General features: G+C 41.5%; 1 protein-coding gene across 4 annotated transcripts in view; it reads right to left on the reverse strand.

Annotated features, from left to right (window-relative positions):
* LOC126284583 (caspase-1-like) overlaps positions 1-25946 on the reverse strand; it is a 398664-nt gene that overhangs the window by 115801 nt on the left and 256917 nt on the right. The window contains exon 1 of one of the 4 annotated variants that reach the window (XM_049983672.1): positions 4061-4146. The exons of the other annotated variants lie outside the window; for them this stretch is intronic. The gene's annotated coding sequence lies outside the window, so the exon portion shown is untranslated. Of the gene's footprint in view, positions 1-4060; positions 4147-25946 lie in introns of those variants that run through there. 4 annotated transcript variants of the gene reach the window in all.

The following is a 25946-nucleotide window of genomic DNA, read 5'->3' on the forward strand; positions in this document are numbered from 1 at the left end:
TTTGTAACGAGTAACAAACAGTTTGCAGCGGGTACGTCTCTCGACCCTACCGAATACGTACGAATCGTTATTTTTACAGCGCAAGTGGACATACGGAGGGTGGGGGGTTAACGGTAGAGCGATGCTCGTGGACGGAGGGAGTGAGTGAGCCACGTCACAGTGCACAGCAGCACGCTACGGACTGGCCGGCGATCGAATGCGGTGCTAGGCGCGCACAGCGCCGGTGCTACCCCCTCCCCCTTCCACCCACGACAAAGTGCTGTGCTGAGCTGCACACCTGCTTGCCGCCAAAAAGGCACGCAGCGCCAACCGCAGTCTAGCAAATGCGCGCAACAGCTGGCTGGCAGCAGCAGAGAGGCGAGCAGCACGCGGCGGTAGCTCTCCTATCGCATCGATCTGTCACATGGGCGCCGCATCTTATCTCAGCGCTTCCGCAGACAACGGAGGAGCAGAGCTGATGACGTGCGCGTTGCTATCACAAGGTTTCCCACAGCCGTCCAACACAGTAGGGGGATTGTCAGTATGGTCTCGGAAATACCTTAGAAAAAATGGCAAACTGACCTGGAGATTTGGTGATTACTTTTTCGTTGCAAGATCACATGAACATTTCTCAATACCATAACCGGACTCGAACAACCAGTGGTAGTTTTTATATGTTCGGCAAACTAGACAAAGAAGCAGTACTGGCAGTATCTCATACAGGAACTTGACAATTTTAGCTGAGGGCACGAGCATGCAGAGGAGCTGCATAAGAACAATAGTTTACCATGCACTGGATAGATTCTCAATGGTGCACAGTCACAGTAAAGGAACAGTGACCACTGCATAATATTTGTAAAATAAAGCTTGGGGCTACAGATACAGGGGTGCTGAATGAAACACATTCAAGAGAGCAGGTCTCGTTGTATGTAAAGGGACCAAAGTTGGTGTCCAATCACTCATGGGCAAGACAGGAATTGAACTTGAACAAAGCACCACGGCTCGATGGAACCCCGATCAGATTCTATACCCAATTTGCAGCTGATTTAGCCACTCTTAGTTAAAACGTATCGTAGATCTAACTATAATGTAAGCAGATCCTGCGATAAAAACCCATGCCCAGTAGCTGGATGAAAGCACAGGTCACCCCTGTCTATAAGATGGGCAGCAGAAATAACCCACAAAATTACCGTCCAATATCTTTGACATGCATTTTTCGTAGAACCTAGAACGTATTTTGAGCTCAAACACAATAGCTATCTCGACCTCTTGTTTCACCGGTAAGAAAGAATCATAGAGAAGTTAAAAGACTGAACAGGTAGACGAACATAGAAGGAAACTACTCCGAGAAAGCCTACTAAAAAAGTTTCAAGAACCGGGTGTGAATGATGATCTAGGAATGTACTATAATCGCCTACGTGTCGCTCGCATAGGGATCATAAGGACAAGATTAGATTAATTACAGCACGCATAGGGGCATCTAAGTCGACTACAACAGGTAGTGTGGTACATAAAATATCGATTTTTATTTATTAATGGAAAATTGTTAACTGGAATTTTATCTTTAATTTGATGTATGTTTCGTTTATTCTGGACGAATCTAAGTATCATAGTAAACACGCCAGTGCATAGGTTGGCTACGTTTGTTGCTGTGATATCACCTCCTGTTTGTGGTATAATGCATGGTATCATCCACAGTTTGTAAGGTGCATTACACCTTTTGTTGTTTATATTTGAGTTTGCTGCTCTTTGAGTTATGTTATTTTGGAAATCTGTGGTAAATACCTATGGGACCAAACTGCGGAGGTCATCGGTTCCTAGGCTTACGTATTGCTTAATCTAACTTCACTAACCTACGCTAAGGACAACACACACACACCCATGCCCCAAGGAGGACTTGAACCTCCGACGGGAGGAACCGTTGAGTTATGTTTTTCTTTTAATATGACTCCAGCAAAAGGAATGTTTAAGAAGAAACAGATTCTACAGAACATGCACCTTTGTAAGTTTACGTGCAGAGAATGAGATTAGGGCAAGAAACACAGAAGAAAGTTTTTCACCACCAAGTGCTTCCAAAAAGAAGCATGTGAACATTAACGAAGTGCACAGTGAAGCAGGGCCAGTGATACCAGTTTAATATTAGCTTTACATGTACTTAAAACAATATTTAATCAAACTGTAATTTGTATACAATAGAGGTAATAATTTCTGAAACTGTCTTCAAAAGAAAAGGTTTAGTTCTTAGTTTGGAAGTCTCTGGTTCGAGATGTGAGAATAAAGAAGAATTTGGGACACCTGAAAAATGTTAAAACAGTAAACTTTTTGACACAAACGACAGATATTTCTATGGGCTGAGATGTATCAGTAAAGACCCTAGGGCTGAAAAACTGTGCTCTTATGAACCTGTCAAGGGCCCCTACTAATGTTTCAAGATACGGAGATGCTTTAAGGGAAAGAGTAAAAGTAACTGCAGAAGAATCAATGAAATCTGCAACAGTGGAAGAAAATAATTGTAACAGGATGTGCACAGCATTTGATAGATCGTGCCAGAAACAAAAGGACCCATCAATCTAAAAATTCTTGTGCTGCTGCCACGAGTATTGGTACTGGGAAGGTGCTTGTTGTTGATGCACTGCCAAAACATTGCCGTGGATGCTCAGAAAGTGTACCACTAATAACAAAAAAAAAAAAAAACTGCGTGAAGACTACTGTCAGAAAACATATGAGGGATCCAGTGTAGAAGTTGAAAATGCCTCCGCAGTGGGGATATTTAAGCACTCTCAAGAACAATAGGGATCACTATGCTAAATTCACTGGTGTTGATGATATCATTTTATTCAAATCCGTAACTGCCATCAGGTCCTTTGATGACTTAAACACCACGAAAGTCAACAATGTGCAGACACATGACAGACCTGTCACGTTCAGAAATGAGTGGTTCTCTGACTGTGTAAAACCAGGCAGCAATTTTCAAAAGCTAGACCATGTCAAGGCTATTAAGAGGACATTTGACTGACAAAACAATCAATTCATCTAAGTAAATGCTATGGCCGCGCCATTAGAAAGGATACGAACAGCCTGGAAGGAATGAGAAAATCAGTTAGGTAACGATTTTCACAGGACGTCAAATACCTTATGCCCCATCTTGTAGGACAGAGTGCTTTCCAATTCGTAGATGCATGTAATTTTAAGTGAGCAAAAAGATCTAATTTTTAGGTGAATCTCTAACAAAATTCATTAAATCCTTCGTAAAATTCAATGCATTTCAACATTAGAGGATTGCTTTCATAGTGTCTTGTAGTGTTAGTTTCAAAGAGCTTGCAAGGCAGTGAACAAATACAGCTCTATTCTCAATTTCCATAAATTTTACCTGGACACAGTTATATACTCTGGCCATGTTAGCTGAACCATCAAAGCATTGGCCTCAACAATTAGATGCAGATAAATCAAACCTTCTTAAAATACCGATAATAATATTAAACTGAGCCCTAACTACAGTACTTTGTGTAGAGTATAACTCTAAAAAACACTCTTATATTGCACAATGCATGAACAAATCTTATAAAGACACTAAATTGAATTTTTGATAACATCCAATAATTTTCTAAGAAGCATATCACTTAAAAATACCCAACATTAAGTTTGTTCATTATGAGATGTCCATTTGCAAATTTCGCGCTGTAGCCACATTAAAGGTGGCCGGTGGCCCTTCCCATGAAAGGCGTTATAAATTGCCAAAGTTTCTTTTTTTCACCAGTAATCCCTCGGATCGCAAGCACTTGCACAACTAAGTAACGGTGGTAAGATATGACTTTTAGTTAACAAGCACGATTTCCTTTTATTTGCGTCTGTTTTTCTTTTGAATGTGGCTAAATCCTTTAACGTTCGGTTGTAAGAATTGAAATCTGAGTACAGCTTCTCTGTGTCAGCATGATGTTTCGTGCACTTTCAACTTTTCTACCGCTTTCTTCCAGTACGAAAAAGCAGTTCCAATGAGAGATTTTTTCAGTTTTGTGAGAAAACTGAAAATGATTTTCTTCAAATAATTGTTGCAAATTTTACAAAAAATAACATCCTTTACCTTATTGTATCTGACTGATCCATGCAAGTTGCTGCCTCCATAGCGATGATAACTGCGATATTTTTTCCTGGAACAGCGTTTTTGTTGCTACGACTCTCGACAATACATTTGCATTCTTTTTCATACGGGTTATCGCTAACACTAGGTTTAGGTTGACCATCACCAGCACTTGGTGAGTTAGCACTTTTCTGCCTGTTCATAAAACTGTCGTCCATCTTAAACTGACCAGTAAAGAACGAAACGCTGATAATTAACTCGATCGAGTCACAGTATAACTAAATGACCACTGACATTGTCCACCGTGTGTCGTAATACCACAATGCCTTATTAGTACACTCGCCTCAAACGATATCAGGTTAGGGCGTACTAATCGCACAGTATTACTTGGCCCCTCCCCGATCGTAGAAAGTCGGCTGATTTCGGACAGCTCCGGAATGTTTACGGTCGCTGCCAACGTTAGCTATGTAACCGTATTGTGTCCCTTAGCACTAAGTACCCATTGTGTGATTCGTGTGCGGTGTTGCACGGCATGAACTGCTTTATCGGTACCTGGTTCTTCTAGCGACTCGGTATCAACCTCCGCGTCACTTCTAGATGCATTAACCTGTTACATGTTCGTTTCTGTAAGCTGGCTGCCGTGGGAGGAGGAGGCGGGCCTCTGAGCAGCCGGTACGATACGAGTCGATTGTAATCTTCCGCGACCAGCATGTCTAGAGGCCGAGTATGCGTGTGTACAGATACGGGGGAAACCCCGCGAAGGCAGCTCGTCATGTGCAGAGTTAAGCAGTAGCAGAGAAAAACTCCATTTAGCTCGTGAAATCTGCACTTTTCTGGTACCTAATCATTACATACTCTTACGTAACAATGTACATGTGAGTTTAACAGATTTCCCTGTAAAAGGGAAGAGGGGGCGGTGAGGTATACATGTTAGAACACACGAGAGGAATGAGGCCCGAGCTTCTTTCTAAGTATTGGCCGCATTCGGTATAATTAATTCTGAATGGAGGATAGACACTAAGGTACTAATTACTTAAGTTGTGGCTTGCGATGCTGTTAAAAGCATCTACTTCGTGCATAATTCTCTGAAAAAGTATTCAGTATCTTACAGGGTAAACGACATTTTTAACTAACAGATGTGTGCCTAGCCAAGCTCCTGCTGGAAGAGAACATCAAGGGCCCGCAAATATTCGCGATGCCTTCACATTTTACCGTTTTCTGAGTCCAATTTACACATGCGTGTTGTTTTCAAATTTCAATGCCACTTCGTACAAAATCCCGCAATGTTAGCTTGGGGAAGTATTTCAGCACCGAAAACTTGCGACAACCATACTCGACACAGCGAAGAAAACCCGATCAGGAATCAACTAACGATGCTCTTTCCGCTGCTCAGTTACTAAGTGTCTCACAGATACGCTGCAATGTAAACACTCGCTTGGCAATCTTTTCGCCGATATGCCACTATCTTGCTCTTGCCGTTTATCGCAGCTGCAACAGAAAAGTGCCATTTTATTCAGATCGATTCACACGCACTGTGACGCGATGGTATAGTGATGGGACAAGCGACTGCCTTTAAAAATCGATTGACCAGTCGGTTTTACTTTTGTTCAGTCGGTTTTTCAGTCGAATGAAACAACCGAAAGAAACTAGTCTGTGCGGTCATGTCAGCTACACGAATGATTTCACTCACTCAACGCGTTTTAAGTGGTTTTATCCAATGTGGGACAACCGAATGAAGCAAGTCTCCGTCGTCTGCAGCCGTCATATTAATGTTTTCACCCACTTATCGTGTTTGAGTGTTTTTACTTACATCTTTTTCAGCCTTTTTCCGTTATACATGAACCATGACTAGGATTGACAACTTTTTTTAAAGACAAATAAAGTGTCTTATTTCAAGGAGATGTGAATGAAAAGTATATGTCTAAAAATAAAGTAGGCTATATTCAAAATATATGTATTTACTTAACGAAATACGAATTTTGTGATTTTTGTACTTCTGGCATTAAACATCAGTTTTTTGTTGGTTTTACAAGTTTAATATCTGGTGCTGCACTGTAGATTTGTGTGTATATAAATGGACAATCACTTTTCAGAACATTTTTATTTTTTCGGTTTCTTTTTCTCGACACAAATTTTACAGTTCATTTTAGACTGACTTCCTAAGCTAGAGACTTGAAACTTTCAACATAGCTCAGAAGTGGATGACTGCAATATTCACTCGCTTTCGAGTCTGGTCTGTGGCGGAGTGTACTTTTTTCAGTCTGTCCGTTCGGTACAAATTTTGCAATTGATTTTAAACTAACTTCCCGATAACCTGTCGACTTGAAACTTTCAACTTAGCTCAAAAAAGATTTCTCAGAGGAAGACCGCACTGCAGTTCCTTCTCTAAATCCTCGCACAAACGAAAAGATGGCTGACATGGAAATAAGTGTCCAAGGAATAGAAAAGCAACTGAAATTACTCAACAGAGGAAAGTCCACTGGACCTGACGGAATACCAATTCGATTCTACACAGAGTACGCGAAAGAACTTGTCCCCCTTCTAACAGCCGTGTACCGCAAGTCTCTAGACGAACGGAAAGTTCCAAATGATTGGAAAAGAGCACAGGTAGTCCCAGTCTTCAAAAAGGGTCGTCGAGGAGATGCGCAAAACTATAGACCTATATCTCTGACGTCGATCTGTTGTAGAATTTTGGAACATGTTTTTTGCTCGAGTATCATGTCGTTTTTGGAAACCCAGAATCTACTCTGTAGGAATCAACATGGATTCCGGAAACAGCGATCGTGTGAGACCCAACTCGCTTTATTAGTTCATGAGACCCAGAAATTATTAGATACAGGCTCCCAGGTAGATGCTATTTTCCTAGACTTCCGGAAGGCGTTCGATACAGTTCCGCACTGTCGCCTGATAAATAAAGTAAGAGCCTACGGAATATCAAACAAGCTGTGTGGCTGGATTGAAGAGTTTTTAGCAAACAGAACACAGCATGTTGTTATCAATGGAGAGACGTCTACAGACGTTAAAGTAACCTCTGGCGTGCCACAGGGGAGTGTTATGGGACCATTGCTTTTCACAATATATATAAATGACCTAGTAGATAGTGTCGGAAGTTCCATGCGGCTTTTCGCGGATACAGAAAAGTTGCAGCATTAGAAAATTGTAGCGAAATGCAGGAAGATCTGCAGCGGATAGGCACTTGGTGTAGGGAGTGGCAACTAACCCTTAACATAGACAAATGTAGTGTATTGCGAATACATAGAAAGAAGGATCCTTTATTGTATGGTTATATGATAGCGGAACAAACACTGGTAGCAGTTACTTCTGTTAAATATCTGAGAGTATGCGTGCGGAACGATTTGAAATGGAATGATTATATAAAATTAATTGTTGGTAAGGCGGTTACCAGGTTGAGATTCATTGGGAGAGTCCTTAGAAAATGTAGTCCATCAACAAAGGAGGTGACTTACAAAACACTCGTTCGACCAATACTTGAGTATTGCTCATCAGTGTGGGATCCGTACCAGATCGGGTTTACGGAGGAGATAGAGAAGATCCAAAGAAGAGCGGTGCGTTTCGTCACAGGGTTATTTGGTAACCGTGATAGCGTTACGGAGATGTTTAGCCAACTCAAGTGGCAGACTCTGCAAGAGAGGCGTTATATGATAGCGGAACAAACACTGGTAGCAGTTACTTCTGTTAAATATCTGGGAGTATGCGTGCGGAACGATTTGAAATGGAATGATTATATAAAATTAATTGTTGGTAAGGCGGTTACCAGGTTGAGATTCATTGGAGAGTCCTTAGAAAATGTAGTCCATCAACAAAGGAGGTGACTTACAAAACACTCGTTCGACCAATACTTGAGTATTGCTCATCAGTGTGGGATCCGTACCAGATCGGGTTTACGGAGGAGATAGAGAAGATCCAAAGAAGAGCGGTGTGTTTCGTCACAGGGTTATTTGGTAACCGTGATAGCGTTACGGAGATGTTTAGCCAACTCAAGTGGCAGACTCTGCAAGAGAGGCTCTCTGCATCGCGGTGTAGCTTGCTCGCCAGGTTTCAAGCGGGTGCGTTTCTGGATGAGGTATCGAATATACTACTTCCCCCTGCTTATACCTCCCGTGGAGATCACGAATGTAAAATTAGAGAGATTCGAGCGCGCACGGAGGCTTTCAGACAGTCGTTCTTCCCGCGAACCATACGCGACTGGTACAGAAAAGGGAGGTAATGACAGTGGCACGTAAAGTGCCCTCCGCCACACACCGTTGGGTGGCTTGCGGAGTATGAATGTAGATGTAGATGTAGAATACAATGGAATATTAATTCGCCTTCCCTTCTAGCGCGTAGCGGAGATAGATACTTAGGGACCATTGCTATTTCCCTGTGTTCGTGTTCCAATCGCAAATGTTTCGCTGTTGAGCAGGAGCTGCTAAGCTTTCCTGTGGACTCGATTCTCTCTCATTTTTACATTCTCGGTATTTTCGTGAGATATGACTAAGAGGAAGCAGTATAATGGTTGACTCAGTTGAAGAGAGCTCAAATAAACCTGAAGTTTACCACATGTCTCTGTTGTAACCTCATCAAAATGTTTTAAATCAGTCCAAGCATTTCACAATCATAAGACTAAATAGCAGAAAATAACTATTTAAACAGAGAAACTTTTTAATATAAAACTGTTTTAAAACGTACTAATAAATACTAAAGAATCTCTCCTAGGCCCACACAGATTCCTAACTTCATACGGATATTCCTGAAAATTTATGCTTGTGAATTTTTAATAGTTATGATAGATACTACCTGTAAAAGTGAAAACGTCGGGGGCACATATGTAGCTGGTGACGTAATTTTCTGTACAAAATATTTACTGTACCTTTTCACACAAATAAATGACTGAATATTCAAATGATTTTGCATTTGTGGACATCGTAACACATTGCCTATAAACCTGTCGCCAAAACGAGGCAAGATTCCTTTCTTCCTCCATGCCATTAAGAGAACCGTTGCGCTCATCTTTGCATCCCCAATTAGGGCTGCAGTAAGTCCGTATTTCCCCACATTAGTCCTAATTTTTGAGGCAGAGGCATGCTGGAACTGTCCGAGGTAAACCTGAGCCTTTCTTCGTGTCTGTGGAAATTCGATTGATCGGAAATAGATTTAGTAACCTTACTTAAAGTATTTTAAGTAAGTATTGATCGGAAATAGATTTAGTAACCTTACGTAAAGTATTTTAAGTAACGTTACTAAATCTATTTCCGAACAATCGAATTTACACAGACACGAAGAAAGGCTCAGGCTGAACTACAGCTAGTTCTTTGTTTTAGGCTATTAAAAACCCAGCGGCAAGCCCTCTTGGTCGCTCTCCTATAAGCATTCAGCAGGCTCCAAAACGATCTTTACAACTTTGATCACATATACACTACTGGCCATTAAAATTGCTATTCCACGATGACGTGCTACAGACGCGAAATTTAACCGACAGGAAGAAGAGGCTGTGAGATGCAAATCATTACCTTTTCAGAGCATTCACACAAGGTTGGTGCCGGTGGCGACACCTACAACGTACTGACATGAGCAAAGTTTCCAATCGATTTCTCATACACAAACCGCAGTTGACCGGCGTTGCCTGGTGAAACGTTGTTGTGATGCCTCGTGTAAGGAGGAGAAATGCGTACCATCACGTTTCCGAATTTGATAAAGGTCGGATTGTAGCCTATCGCGATTGCGGTTTATCGTATAGCGACATTGCTGCTCGCGTTGGTCGAGATCCAATGGCAGTTAGCTGAATATGGAATCGGTGGGTTCAGGAGGGTAATACGGAACGCCGTGCTGGATCCCAACGGCCTCGTATCACTAGCAGTTGAGATGACAGGCATCTTATCCGCATGGCTGTAACAGATCGTGCAGCTACGTCTCGATCCCTGAGTCAACAGATGGGGACGTTTTCGAGACAACAACCATCTGCACGAACAGTTCGACGACGTTTGCAGCAGCATGGACTATCAGCTAGGAGACCATGGCTGCGGTTACCCTTGACGCTGCATCACAGACAGGAGCGCTTGCGATGGTGTACTCGACGACGAGCCTGGGTACACGAATGGCAAAACGTCACTTTTTCGGATGAATCCAGGTTCTGTTTACAGCATCATGATGGTCGCATCGGTGTTTGGCGACATCGCGGTGAACGCCCATTGGAAGCGTGTATTCGTCATCGCCATACTGGCGTATCACCCGAGGTGATGGTATGGGATGCCATTGGTTACACGTCTCGGTCACATCTTGTTCGCATTGACGGCACTTTGGACGTCATATTTCAGATGTGTTACGACCCGTGGTAGGGGTAAGGTAGATACTGCCTACAGGAAAATTAAAGAGACCTTCGGAGATAAGAGAACCACTTGTATGAACATTAAGAGCTCAGATGGAAACCCAGTTCTAAGCAAAGAAGAGAAAGCAGAAAGGTGGAAGGAGTATATAGAGGCGATCTACTTGAGGACAATATTATGGAAATGGAAGAGGACGTAGATGAAGATGAAATGGGAGATATGATATTGCGTGAAGAGTTTGACAGAGCACTGAAAGACCTAAGTCGAAACAAGGCCCCCGGAGTAGACAACATTCCATTGGAACTACTGACGACCTTGGGAGAGCCAGTCCTGACAAAACTGTACCATCTGGTGAGCAAGATGTATGAAACAGGCGAAATACCATCAGACTTCAAGAAGAATATAATAATTCCAATCCCAAAGAAAGCATGTGTTGACAGATGTGAAAATTACCGAACAATCAGTTTAATAAGCCACAGCTGCAAAATACTAACACGAATTCTTTACAGACGAATGGAAAAACTAGTAGAAGCCGACCTCGGGGAAGATCAGTTTGGATTCCGTAGAAACACTGGAACACGTGAGGCAATACTGACCTTACGACTTATCTTACAAGAAAGATTAAGGAAAGGCAAACCTACGTTTCTAGCATTTACAGACTTAGAGAAAGCTTTTGACAATGTTGACTGGAATACTCTCTTTCAAATTCTAAAGGTGGCAGGGGTAAAATACAGGGAGCGAAAGGCTATTTACAATTTGTACAGAAACCAGATGGCAGTCATAAGAGTCGAGGGACATGAAAGGGAAGCAGTGGTCGGGAAGGGAGTAAGACAGGGTTGTAGCCTCTCCCCGATGTTATTCAATCTGTATATTGAGCAAGCAGTAAAGGAAACAAAAGAAAAATTCGGAGTAGGTATTTAAATCCATGGAGAAGAAATAAAAACTTTGAGGTTCGCCGATGATATTGTAATTCTGTCAGAGACAGCAAAGGACTTGGAAGAGCAGTTGAATGGAATGGATAGTGTTTTGAAAGGAGGATATAAGATGAACATCAACAAAAGCAAAACGAGGATAATGGAATGTAGTCGAATTAAGTCGGGTGATGCTGAGGGAATTAGATTAGGAAATGAGACACTTAAAGTAGTAAAGGAGTTTTGCTATTGGGGGGCAAAATAACTGATGATGGTCGAAGTAGAGAGGATATAGAATGTAGACTGGCAATGGCAAGGAAAACGTTTCTGAAGAAGAGAAATTTGTTAACATCGAGTATAGATTTAAGTGTCAGGAAGTCATTTCTGAAAATATTTGTTTCGAGTGTAGCCATGTATGGAAGTGAAACATGGACGATAAATATTTTGGACAAGAAGACAATAGAAGCTTTCGAAATGTGGTGCTACAGAAGAATGCTGAAGATTAGATGGGTAGATCACATAACTAATGAGGAGGTATTGAATAGGATTGGGGAGAAGAGGAGTTTGTGGCACAACTCGACCAGAAGAAGGGATCGATTGGTAGGACATGTTCTGAGGCATCAAGGGATCACCAATTTAGGAGGGCAGTGTGGAGGGCAAAAATCGTAGAGGGAGACCAAGAGATGAATACACTAAGCATATTCAGAAGGATGTAGGCTGCATTAGGTACTGGGAGATGAAGAGGCTTGCACAGGATAGAGTAGCATGGAGAGCTGCATCAAACCAGTCTCAGGACTGAAGACCACGACAACAACAACAACGACCCGTGGCTCTACCCTTCATTCGATCCCTGCGAAACCCTACACTTCAGCAGGATAATGCACGACCGCATGTTGCAGGTCCTGTACGGGCCTTTCTGGATACAGAAAATGTTCGACTGCTGCCCTGGCCAGCACATTCTCCAGATCTCTCACTCTAATTCAGAACGTCTGGTCAATGGTGGCCGAGCAACTGACTCGTCACAATACGCCAGTCACTACTCTTGATGAACTGTGGTATCGTGTTGAAGCTGCAAGAGCAGCTGTAACTGTACACGCCATCCAAGCTCCCAGGCGTATCAATGCCGTTAATACGGCCAGAGGTGGTTGTTCTGGGTACTGATTTCTCAGGATCTATGCACCCAAATTGCGTGAAAATGTAATCACATGTCAGTTCTAGTATAATACATTTGTTCAATGAATACCCGTTTATCATCTGCATTTCTTCCTGGTGTAGCAATTTTAATGGCCAGTAGTGTATTTTAGAAACAGGGATAGGTAGAAAAATGCGGTTTACGGCATAATGATCACACACACCTAGAGCTGATTTTTTTCTTGTATTCTCATGTTAGTTATTGACTGGCCACCCTCCAGAAGTTGTCACAAAATGTGGATCTGGCACCCAGATGCTGCGGAGCCCCATTACATTTTTTTCTTCGGGTAGGACTTGCACGAACTGCGAGCTCGCATCATAGCAGCAACAGCACACTCCAGTGGGGCATCCTAGACGGTATATGTAAACGGAATATCACTAGATGACCTGTGTGCTCACAGACAGCGTGCATATTTCAGGTGACCATCCATTCCCCTTTTTTCGTCACAATCACTATTTTCCTAGCTCCGTCCCGAAAATTTTCTTAAGTTATTCGGGATACCTATTTGTCCTGGATTTAAGAATTATGAAACGATTTATCCCGAATTTTATGTTAATTTCACCTGTATCGTGGCAACGGCCTTGCCGCAGTGAATACCCGGTTCCCGTGAGATCACCCAAGTTAAGCGCTATCGGGCGTGGTCGGCACTTGGATGGGTGACCATCCAGGCTGCCATGCGCTGTTGGCATTTTTCGGGGTGCACTCAGTCTCGTGATGCCAATTGAGGAGCTACTCGACCGAATAGTAGTGGCTTCCGTCAATAATACCATCATAACAACCGGGAGAGCGGTGTGCTGGCCCCACGCCCCTCCTATCCGCATCCTCCACCGAGGATGACACGGCGGTCGGATGGTCCCGGTAGGCCACTCGTGGCCTGAAGACGGAGTGCTTCACCTGTATCGGTATGCTATTACTGAAAGGGTATTTTCCCAAACGAGTAATGTATGGGGCAATGACAAAACACAATTTTTGGTAGAAACCACGATAGCAATGTTAGTGACTAGAGTGCATTATGATGAAACTTGAGTTGAATGTTTTCATAATGCTGCTGAAGAATACTTGCATGCTGCAGAAAGTTTACAGTATTGATGAATACTGTATGTCTGCTCGCACTCCTTCATCTTAGAAGGTAGTAATCAAACATAAATTAATGTAATTTTATCCATATTTTGCAGCTTAAAACGTGACTATATTCAAAACATGGGATATATAAATTAAACAACGCCCTCAGTCACAACTTTTTCGTGTTAATAGAACTAACGATGTATTTCGGACCCTGTGGGTCCATGATGTTTTTGTACATGATGTTGTCAAATATGGATTTATTCTTTGTGCTAAAGATACAACTATTAAACAATTGACATATGCAGGAAATAACTTTAGAATAGGTCTTTAAAATTACTTAAATAACTATGGCTTGCGAAATCTGATCATTTCACATAGATTCTGGTTTTTTGATTTTGTGGAGGTATATCTCCAGTTATTCCAACAGACTTAGGGTCTTACCATTGGCTTCGTTATTACCGTTTTCAAGAACACGTAAATGCTTTCAGGCTCAAGATTCGAAAAATCAGTCATTAAAAAACATTTGTTGGAAACGAAACATGTCATGAACAGTTTAGAAAACAATTTGGTAATACTACATAACGAAGCCAATGGTAAGACCCTAAGTCTGTTAGAACAACTGGAGATATACCTCCACAAAATCCAAAAACCAGAATCTATGTTAAATGAGCAAACAGAGTTCGCAAGCCATAGTTATTTCAATACTTTTAAAGACCTATTCTGAAGTTATTTCTTGCATATGTCAATTGTTTAATAGTTATATCTTTAGCACTACAAATAAATTCAACTTTGACAACACCATGTACAGAACATCTGTGAAGTGTTGATAAACATGTATGTGAAAATATACATCTTGAATGAACTGACATGTAGTAAAACGACGGAGAAAATAATGTTTGCCGGGGCTAAAACGTTAAAAACGCTTTCCTTGGATTATGTGGTAAGTTTACACTGTTCAGTTTCCACTATTTTACACATATTTTCCGCGTTCGACTTATGAAATTCATAACCTAACATTAAACCTTTTCGTGACAGGAATATGCATTTCACCTCATTCAAGAGAACAAATAAAACATGTATTTAGGCAAGTTACACCTAACAATGGACCCACAGGGTACGAAATGCATCTTGAAGTTAATAAAACATGAAAAAGTTGTGACTGAAGGCGTTGTTTAATTCATACCTCCAATAAATTAATGTGCTTTTTATAACAAATTGAAGTGATAATTTGCATTTATTACATTCCATTAAGACTTTTTCCAATATCAAAAATTTTTAATGTGTCCCAAATTTGGCTCTAGAAAATATGGTCGCCGTAAGACACTGAACTCTGTTAAGCGGCTATTATAATCCGTTCACTATAAGAATAAACGTGATGTATGCAAACACAAACGCTATGTTTGGTCAGAAGCCGTAGCACACTTAACACTGGTGTTGTTACACTCTTGGAAGTAGGTCCAACTTATGCATTAGATATATTATTACTAAGCTACGTTAAATGAAACGTTTAAGATATTCACCTGTATTAACAGCCATCAACGTTTGCCTTAATCATGCTCCGTCTACGTAGTTATTATTTAAAAATCGTGTACAGTGACAGCCTCTGCAGCGCTGTGCTCTGATTGTCGCGATGTTAATGCGCAGTATAAAAATATTTGGGACTGCTTTCTGTTCCGTAGTGGAACACGGTTAAAAAGTGCCGAGAAATGGGTTGTTTTTAAAGTTTTTCATAAATTTACGGAGATAATCGGCTTTGAAGTTTTCCCAGCGTTACATACAATGAAGATAATAAACAAAAATGTTTGAGCGTGTAGCACAGTCGATAGAGTAATGGAATGGGAACCATACGTGATTATCCGTACGTTGGTTCAAATCTCCCCAGTATCATTGAAATTCCTACATCTCGTAATTATAAAACTCATCATCATTTTTATGAATAATGCACGTCTTCTTGTATTCATTTCAAATGCAAGTTCTTAATTATCGATGTTTTATGAAAGACTGTTCATAAAAATTGTTAAAATTAATAAAACATAACAATTTAATTTTTAAGCCAAAAATGAAAAAAGCAAATCATCTTTATTTGGACAGTGTCCATCGTTTTATACCACGAAGATAGGTAAGTGTCGTAGAAACATGAAAAACAATCATTTTCACAGCATGGAGCACATCCTAAAAATGCTGTATTTTTACATTTGCTACTGTACCAAAACGATATGAACCCAACAGAACTGATCTAGAGCCAAGCTGCTGGATTTGGCCCGAGAAGTAACAAGACTGCTAAGCTGCCAGCCGTACTGGAACCAACGCACGCAGGTTTTTCACAAATAACCGCCAAACACTGGAGAGATATGGAACGGCTCGTCATAAAAGAAGAAAAAATGCCAGCTTCGTGGATTCTGTTGTTGATAGGCTCGTAATCACCGTAGCACGTGACACATCCGGAACTGGAATGTATTTCTCGGATTCGGTTAATGAAGGAGCTAAGAGATTACCAGACGACTGACTGTAAGTTATACCTTCAGTGGCTTCAATATTTAACTATACGATGAAATCCTTCAATACTCTCTTACGTTCTACACATGCAGAAAAATCGCCCTGCTATTGACTCAGGAATTTTCATGATTCTTGTTTTTAATTACAATAGTACGTTAGCTAAAAACGACAACGTGTTGGGGTTTTCGTCTAGTCGTCTAAGGAGCGTATTGTGGGAGATCTGCAGTGTTATTTCATTCTGTTTAAAAAATGACATTCGAAGCTGTATTGCTCCTCTTCTCGTCTCTTTTTAAGTGTGAACTGCAGCTGGCCACGTCACTGCAGGCTAACTGTAGCAGCTGACCGGCCAGTGCTGTCCAAGTTAAATGGGCCGGCAAAGATGTTGTCCCGTATTATCGCTAATTCGATGTGCGCGTAAGGCACAGCGCAGAGCGTACCCTCATTATCGTACTTGACCGTACTCGAGGCAGCTTGGCTGCGGTCCCACGTGAAACGGAAATCCAATGAGGTTACAGCAAACGCGGAAGAGTGCATAGTGGAATATTTATATCAGGTTTATTCCTATGATGAACCGATTATAGAACTTTAGCCTAGTTTACAAGGCGACACTAGGTTGCAGGCAACTGCACTACCGGCCACTGCGCATGCGCGCCGCGCGTTTGCGCAACTCGTTGGTGAAACTAAACACTTTCAGCGTGTTCCAACTTTGGCGACACTAGTTGCATGAGTTTTGAGCTTATGTGTGTTCGCAGAGTTAGACAAAGTGAAATACGAAGTGGGGAACGGAGAATAATGTTCGCTTCTTGGATAGCTATGCTTTACATAGGTGTTTGTGGGATTTCAGTGATGTTGATTAAAAATATAAGCAACATATTGCTGCCGCTGAGACCGTCATGTGCGATTATAACAAAGATGGTTTGACAATATCTCTGCTGCAACGCATAATTTATTGAGTTAGTAGCACATATACAACTGAATTAAGAAAAATACAAGCAAGTGTAATTCTAGCTGTGCAAATGCTCTCGTCTACAAGACTAAAATCCCATCGTCGGAGCCGGTCGGAGTGGCCGAGCGTTTCTAGGCGCTACAGTCAGGAACCGCGCAACCGCTACGGTCGCAGGTTCGAATCCTGCCTCGGGCATGGATGTGTATGATGTCCTTAGGTTAGTTAGGTTTAAGTGGTTCTAAGTTCTAGGGCACTGATGACCTCAGAAGTTAAGTCCCATAGTGCTCAGAGCCATTTTTGAACCATGGTTGGAGTTGGCCAATTTTTTGTTGCGGAATATTTTTGACAGGAGGGAAGGCTATACAAATTCAAGAAGCCGCATTCTTTATTCAATATTCATCTTTTTAAAACGTCGCTGCAGTGCTCCCCATTCACATATGTTGGAATTTTGAAAAATTGCCACCGTAAAGATCTCTCTTCAAGAGAGTAGTTAGCAAACCATTCTCTTCTTAACGCGGCCTGCTTCGAGTAATTATTGTTGCTAATGTTAATAATTATTACTGTTAATGTTACTAATGATTGGTGTTAATGAAAAAGCGTCATCACCAGGTAAAACCGCCTCTTATAGCATGCCGAGTGTTCTCGACTGTAATGCATGCAATGTGATATTAATTTCAGTTCTGGCGACAGTGCTTCAAGCATCATAATATCTTTATTCCTTATCGCATAATTAACTCTATTTAGAAGAAACTTTAACAGTTCTGGTGACATTCTAAGATAATTAAAAGAACCTCTTAGGTCTTCCATTACAAATTATTTCAGCAAGAATGCTGAGCAACCGAAAGAACGTCTTATCTTCATCCAGTCACGAATCGAAACACGTTTCTTAGGCAGCGATTCCACGCAACAAGCTTTAACTCACAACTCGTACGACGTGCAGCTGCCAAAAGTTTCATTTCAGACACGACTCAGGAACTCACAAAATGACGAAACTGAAGTATATACTGGTTTCGCCGCGTCTACAGTCAAATATGAAACCTTTTGCGTGCAAGTCATTCCACGCAACGAGTGGCGCAACCCAAGGTTGTCGTGTAAACTAGACTTCAGGTATGCATGAACATTGTACAGCAAACCGCGCTTTTCCACCTATCTCCATTTCTGAAATGTATGCGATCAAAGTGGTAAAGTCAGTTTTGGAACACTCTGTATTTTCCATATTTGTTTATTGAGACAATGAGAAGCCGCCGACCATTTGCCTTCTACTCATTGAGCTGTATGAAACTGATTTCATTTACGTTCGTGTTCCTTACTGCATTTTATCAGCACGTCTGATCATGAGCGTCTTTATAGCGAGCTTTCACAAATCCTTGTCACTCTCATGTGTAATTTATACCTGCTGGTCGGATGGAGGTGTGCGCCCGCTGGCGTCGTCGTCAATGACATGCAAGGGAGAGAACATCTCCCTCTGATGTCCCTGCTCCCTGCGAAACATCGTAGCCATCGGCCAACTTATCGTCTACAGACTGTTTGTGTCTGGGGAAATGATCAGAATTGACTCACATATCCGGAGTTTTCGAAGTTTTTGTCTGGGGTTGGTAATTTAAAGGATGTCAGGCCTAACCCAGCGGCGCATGAGGTTAATTAGTTACACGTTAATTACAACGGGAACAATTTGATCAACAACAACACACGAATCAGTTTTAAATGATGAAAATAATACTTACTCCGCTCAGCATGTAATTAAATGAACATGTATACTGCTTATTTTAACTTTGGCATATTCCTGAGATTCGTCTTCACTTAGGATCACCGTATGTCAGTACGTAGCACTGCATTAGTTCAACTAATTGAATTACTGCAGTCTGGTTTCACTCAGAAGAATGAATGGTAGCTCGCCCATCTAAAACACTAACGAGTGGTTTCAGTTAAAGAAAAATGAACATATGGTTCAACTACATAAAACTACTGATTATTTTCACTTGAAAAGAATGAATCAGCCAATAAGCAAAGCTACTTGAATCTTTTCATTTGATTGTTACCACTGACTGCTTTCTCTCGAAAAACGTAAATGAATAATAATCCAACAGACAAAACTACAACCAACTGACAAGATTATTTTCATTCGGTTGCTCCCGCATACCGGTTACATTCAAAAGAATGAATGAGCAGTCCAGACAACTGAACCGATTGTTTTCATTCCGGTGTTCCCACAGACTGGTTTCATGGCTCTGAGCACTATGGGACTTAACATCTGAGGTCATCAGTCCCCTACACTTAGAACTACTGAAACCTGACCAACCTAAGAACAGCACACACATCCATGCCCGAGGCAGGATTCGAACCTGCGACCGTAGCAGCAGCGCGGTTCCAGACTAAAGCGCCTAGAACCGCTCGGCCACAAGGACCGGAAGACAGGGTTCATTCCAAAGAAAAAATGAGCAGTCCACGCGACTGAACCGATGCACCCACAGACTAGTTTCACTAAAAAGAATAAATGAATAATTCAACTGATATAAATAACTACAACAGAATGAGTTGATTGTTTTCATTGGCTGCTCACATCACTAGATGGTATCGTGACTAGCTACTACAGGGGTCAGTCATAACCTCATAAATCGGCGTTTGACATTACACTAACCGGGCAAAAAGGATATATTTCGGGAGTGCGATCTACCGACGACTGCACTGGTTTCGGATAAAGAAGAGACAGAATGACTTGATACAAGCAAAACAAATGGTTGTGGATCCATCATGCACTAAAACACACAGCAAAAGAATGGGAATTTTTTACTCTGTACAAAAGTTTGATGAGCAATGGAGCTTAGTAATATATTTCAGAGCATCACAAAATTCTTTCAACTTACTACCGACAAAACTAGCAGTTAATCTGAAAAAGGAAGACGCACTGGAGGAAATCCATCGGCATGACACAAAGAGAACGACTCGCAGTTTTTCCTTAAATGACGTAAAACGAAAACATTTATTTTATTTTTGGCATTATGACTCAAAAATTAAAGACTTTATAGTAGGTCGGTTCAGGATTTTTCAAAAAACGTATATTGTGAAGTCTTAGCCTTTTTCCCGAGGGTATGCAGTTTTACTGGAGAGCTGCATCAAACCAGTCTCAGGACTGAAGACCACAACAACAACAACAGCCTCTTGATCACTACACTACCACATGAAAAAATGAGTTTGCTGTTGATGGACGAAGCAGGATATAAAATTCAGACGCTATAGCAAGAAAAACATTTCTGAAAAAGAGGAATAATATGAATTAGAGCGTCAGGAAGCCCTTTCAGGTATTTTTCTGGATTGTAGCCTTCTACATGGCCGAAAAGCAGTTCAGATAAGAGAAAAGCTTTTGAAATGAAATGTGATGCTCCAGAAGAATGCCGACGATTAGATGAGTAGTTCGAGTAATTGATGAGGAGGTACCGAACTGAATAGGGGAAAAATAAAGTTTATTGTACAAATTGACTAAATAGGATAGGTAGACACCCTGATGCTCCGGGAATTGTACATTCGGTAATGGAGGGAAGCGTGGTCAGTAAAATTTGTGGAAGTTGTTCAAGGGTTGAGTACAACAAGCAGGTCAAATTAAATGTACATTGCAACAGTTATTCAGAAATGAAGGGGCTTGTACAGAATAACCAGCGTGTAGAGCTGCATCAAACCAGTCTTCGTAGTGAAGACAACAACAAACATGAGAATCGTCCCATGTTTCCCTTCGCACTCAGTTTTACTTCAGATAGAATTCTTGAACTTTGTGTGATGTACAATGTAAGACAAAAGAAAACAATTACGTCTCATGAAGGACTTACCTGAATGGGATGGAAATCGATTGATCTGATGTAGCTGTACACACAAACAAATGATTACAACTTCAGAAAAATTGGATGATTTATTCAAGAGAAAGGACTTTGGGCAAGGGGTCAGTAACTTGTTCGCCCACCTCTGGCCCTTGTTCAAGCAGTTATTCGGCTTGGCGTAGGTTGGCAGAGTTGGACGTCTTCCTGAGGGATATCGCGCCTAATTCTCTCCCACTGACACTTTAGATCGTCAGAATCCCGAGATGGCTGGAGAGCTCTGCCCATAATGCTCCAAACGTTTCCAGTTGGGGAGAGATCCGGCGACCTTGCAAGATAGGGTATGGCAAGCACGAAGACAGGTGGTGGAAAATCTCACCGTGTGCAGGGGGCATTATCTTGCTGAAATGCAAACCCAATATGGCTTGCCATGACGGACAACAAAATGGATTGTAGAATATCGTTGACGTACCTCTGTGCTGTAAGGGAAACGCGGATGACAACCAAAGGGGTCCTGCTGTGAAAAGAAACGGCACCCCAGACCATCACTCTTGGTTGGCGAATCGTATTGCGGGCGACAATGGTTCAAACTGCCCTAAGGACTATGGGACTTATCATCTGAAGCCATCACTCCCCTAGACTTAGAACTATTTAAACCTAACTAACCTAAGGACATCACACACATCCATGCATGAGGCAGGATTCGAACCTGAGACCGAAGCAGCAGCGCGGTTCTGGACTGAAGCGCCTAGAACCGCTCGGCCACAGTGGCCGGCGCGGGCGACAATCAGGTTAGTATCCCACCGCCTTCTAGGGTGTCTCCATACACGTCTTCATCCTCGAATTTTATTGCTGTAGTAGAATTTTCTTGAGTGATGAATACCGCTTCGCATCGAGCCCCGATGACGGACAAAGATGTGTCTGGAGATATGGCAATAGTTTCTGCGACTTATCTTCGTGCTTGGCGAATCCCACCTCGGCCAGCAAGCCCTCCTTAATTGAGAACGTTTGGAGCATTATAGGCAGGACCCTCTAGACTCTCAATTTTGACGACCTAACGCTCCAGCTGGAAAAATGTGGCATTATATCCCTTAGGAGCACATCCACGCGCAAGGGCCAGAGGTGGACCAAAGCGTTACTGACTTGCACAATTTTTGGGCCTGCTTCTCTTGAATAAATCATTCTATTTTCCGAAATTGTAATCATTTCTTTGTCTCTACTCGGTACATCACATCTACCAGTTACTGTCCCATTCGGATAATTCGTTCTTTTTTGCCTTGAGAGTGTATTTTGGAATTGGGCAAATTATTTGTTTTTCTGGTGGTAAATGAAACAACAAACAGCTTTCTTTATAAATTATAATTTCACTCGTTCGAAATATTTTCTGTTCTTAGGTACGTACTTTACATACTATCAATTTTGATTTAATTTATTATGGTTAATTCACTTTACCATTGTTTCTTTGTTGTTTGCTACTTTATGAAAGCAGATAGCCACTCTTTTTACAACTCATTTCGTTAATTATATTCAACAAGGAAGGCCTGGCGTTTATGGTTCCTAACTCAGGTTGTATTTTTTAGAATACAAAGGCTTACAAAATGCCTGGAAATGTGTCTACTGAAACAGATGAATTATGCTGATGACGGAGAAGATATTTTCTGAAGATCATGATTCTTTGCCGCGATGAGATGCCGCAGTGGGTAGTTAAGTTAAATTAAGTAGTGTGTAAGCGTAGGGACTGATGACCTCAGCAGTTTGGTCCCACAGGATCTTAACACAAATTTCCAAATTTTCCTGATTCTTTAGTTGACTATTATGATTCATATGTTCGTAACGAAAACAATCTGTCAACGGTAGAGCACGTCAGAGGCTCAAATATATCCGAAAACGAACTGGATCAGAATATTTTGTATGAACAAAATGTAACTATTACTGTTGAGTTGGTGCATAAGTTCGTAGCGTTTTTCCGTAATTTTAATAAACACAACAGACATAACTGAGACTTTAACCAGCAAACACATACTCTCCTTCAGTATTTACAACAGTGTGCCAACGCTGGGGTACTCTTTTCGTGTTCGGAGCGCATTTGCATGCGGAAAGCAAGTTCCTTGAAGGTTGTTCGATGGACAGCTGAGAAGATAAAATCTGAGAGCGTAAGATCAGGTGAATAAGGAGGGTGAGCATTGACTTCCCGATCAAACTCCTGTAAAGTATCTTTTGTCCTTCTAGCAGAACGCGGGCGTGTTGTGGAGTAGCATCACATCACGCAGCTTCCAAGTCACCGGTCTTGGATTGCGTCTGCAAAACGTCTCAGCTGGTAACACCTCGTGCAAGCAATTCGTACGACACTACAAAGTAGCTGTTCCACCTGATGCGTAACATAATCTTTTGAGAAAGCACGCACGAGGAGTTGCTGCTTTGTTTGGGCTCAGCCATTCGTTTCTTTTCCTTGTGTTAGCAGGAAAACAACATTTCTCGTCACGAATAACGATAAAGGATAGGAATGGTTGGCTGTGTTCACGAGCCAACTGATGACGAGCAATCAGAGATACACACACGGCCTGCTGATTTTTGTGATTTTGGCTCAGAGTATGGGATAACCATACGCCCGACTTTTCGACCTTCCCCGCTGTATTCAAATGTCAAGAGTAGGATACTCCGAGTCGGCTTTGACCAATGACTTCATAGATTACCCATAGGTACTGAATATTAATGTTTTTTTTTAGAGCTATAGACAATAAATCGGTTATCTTCAGTAGCGAGGCGTCATCATTGTAAACTGAAATAAATGAATGTTTTTAAAAGGTAGGGCTAGACATAGTGATTTCTGTCGTCGCTTGTATTAATTTAATTGATTTGTTTGTTCCAATTCATTCGGTACTTATTTTCTTTCCTAGTGGGTTTAAGATATTTTGGATGAATAGTGTTTCAGTCTGGATAATTTTTGCTTTTTGATTTGAGTTTGTAGCTACGGATTTATCTATTCCTTTGAATATGGAAGACTAACAGGGTTTGTCAACTGCCCTACGGGACAAAAATTTTACGTATGTCGACCTATATAGGTCAGTTGAAGTAGAGGATACAAATTTTACTCTTGTAGGTTTTTTCGTCGTCGCTAGTACTACTATTGCAAATTTTCAGTCAATGCGGTAAGTATCGAAGTCGAAAAAAAGATTGTATCCCATACGTCAGTTGACCTATATAGGTCCACTGAAGTGTGGGGTACAAATAGGCCAACTGAAATATGGGATACAAATCTTCGCCTTCGATAGTACTAGTATCAGCTGAAGAATAGGACGTTGGTAGTAGCAGAGGTAAGGAAAGGCACCACCTGTATAATTTGTATCCCGTATTCCAGCTAAAGAGTAGGATACCGGTGCTAGCGAAGGAGAAAAGGTCGACATACGTTAAATTTGTATTCCGTACTGCAGTTAACCTGTACAGATCAACCGAAGTTCGGGATACAACTCATATATTTCACAACTGAGGTATTGCATGCCAACGTTACTTTCTGCTTTTCACTAGTATTCCATTCTTCAGTTGAGCTGTATAGATCAGCTGAAGAATACGATACTAGGACTCAAAGAAGCAATATACTTAAAATTATGTTGTAAATACGAATGTGAATGTATGTGATGTTTGTCTACCACTTCTTTTTTCCGTCCTACATTCCTTTGTTTCTCGACATTCATATTTGCCGTTAGATCTGTGAAATACATCATTTCTGCTAACTTCTGACGTCCTTTGTGAAAGTCGAAGGGTTGTATCCAATTCTTCAGTAATCCTCAAACGTCGCAAGATGTTGGAATGATTACAATTCATCACATTTGCCAGTTCTCGAGTACAGTGACGTGGATACCTGCGGGTTAATGCCTTTAAACGATCTCCATCAAACCCCGAAGGTCTTCCTGGATGTGGAGAGAATGTATCCCTCCGGATTCACCAAGCGTTCCAAATTCCTGTGTTTCTTTATCTCAAAACTATCAAAGTGATGATAGACATATGTAAACAAAGTATTTTTTACAGTATCTATTGTTGTGCACTGGATACCATGCGCCAAGAGCATTAGACCTCTCTGAAATGGTGTTCTACGGTTATTCATTGGCAACAAGATCTTGCGCGTCCCCTATACGTATGTAAAATGTGTTTTGTGTTAATAAAGTTTAAGTTTTTATATTGCCCCTAAGCAGTTTTCCCAAATCATTTCGCTGCGCTAAAATTAAGAATCCAACAAGCTATGTGCCCAACATTCAATTAAAGTGAAATAATTAATTTCATAGTGACGTGTTTTTGCGCATAAGTTCGGATAAAGTTGCACTGTGTAAACGGTGAATAAAAGTTCCTCTTAATATGTGTACAACAAATAGAGCGGCTTGTTAAGTTGCGAGAATTATGCAATTTGGAAATTTGCTTTTGAGGAATATTACACAACTGTCCATTAACATTGCTACACCACGACGATGACGTGCTACAGACGCGAAATTTAACCGACAGGAAGAAGATGCTGCGATATGCAAATGATTAGCTTTTCAGAGCATTCACACACAACCTACAACGTGCTGAGATGAGGAAAATTTCCAACCGATTTCTCATACACAAACTGCAGTTGACCGCCGTTGCCTGGTGAAATGTTGTTGAGATGCTTCGTGTAAGGAGGAGAAAAGCGTACCATCACATTTCGGACTTTGATAAAGGTCGGATTGTAAAAGGTCGGATTGTAGCCTATCGCGATTGCGGTTTATCGTATCGCGACACAAATTTTGCTCGCGTTGGTTGAAATCCAATGACTGCTAGCAGAATATGGAATCGGTGGTTTCAGGACGGTAATACGGAACGCCGTGCTGGATCCCAACGGCCTCGTATCACTAGCAGTCGAGATGACAGGCATCTTATCCGCATGGCTGTAGCGGATCGTGCAGCCACGTCTCCATCCCTGAGTCAACAGATGGGGACGTCTGCAAGACAACAACCATCTGCACGAACGACGTTTGCAGCAGCATGGACTATCAGGTCGGGGACCATGGCTGCGGTTACCCTTGACGCTGCATCACAGACAGAGGAGCCTGAGATGCTGTACTCAACGACGAACCTGGGTGCACTAATGGCAAAACGTCATTTTTTCAGATGAATCCAAGTTCTGTTTACAGCAT

Source organism: Schistocerca gregaria, chromosome 1, assembly GCF_023897955.1.
Source record: "Schistocerca gregaria isolate iqSchGreg1 chromosome 1, iqSchGreg1.2, whole genome shotgun sequence".
Lineage (NCBI taxonomy): Eukaryota > Metazoa > Arthropoda > Insecta > Orthoptera > Acrididae > Schistocerca > Schistocerca gregaria.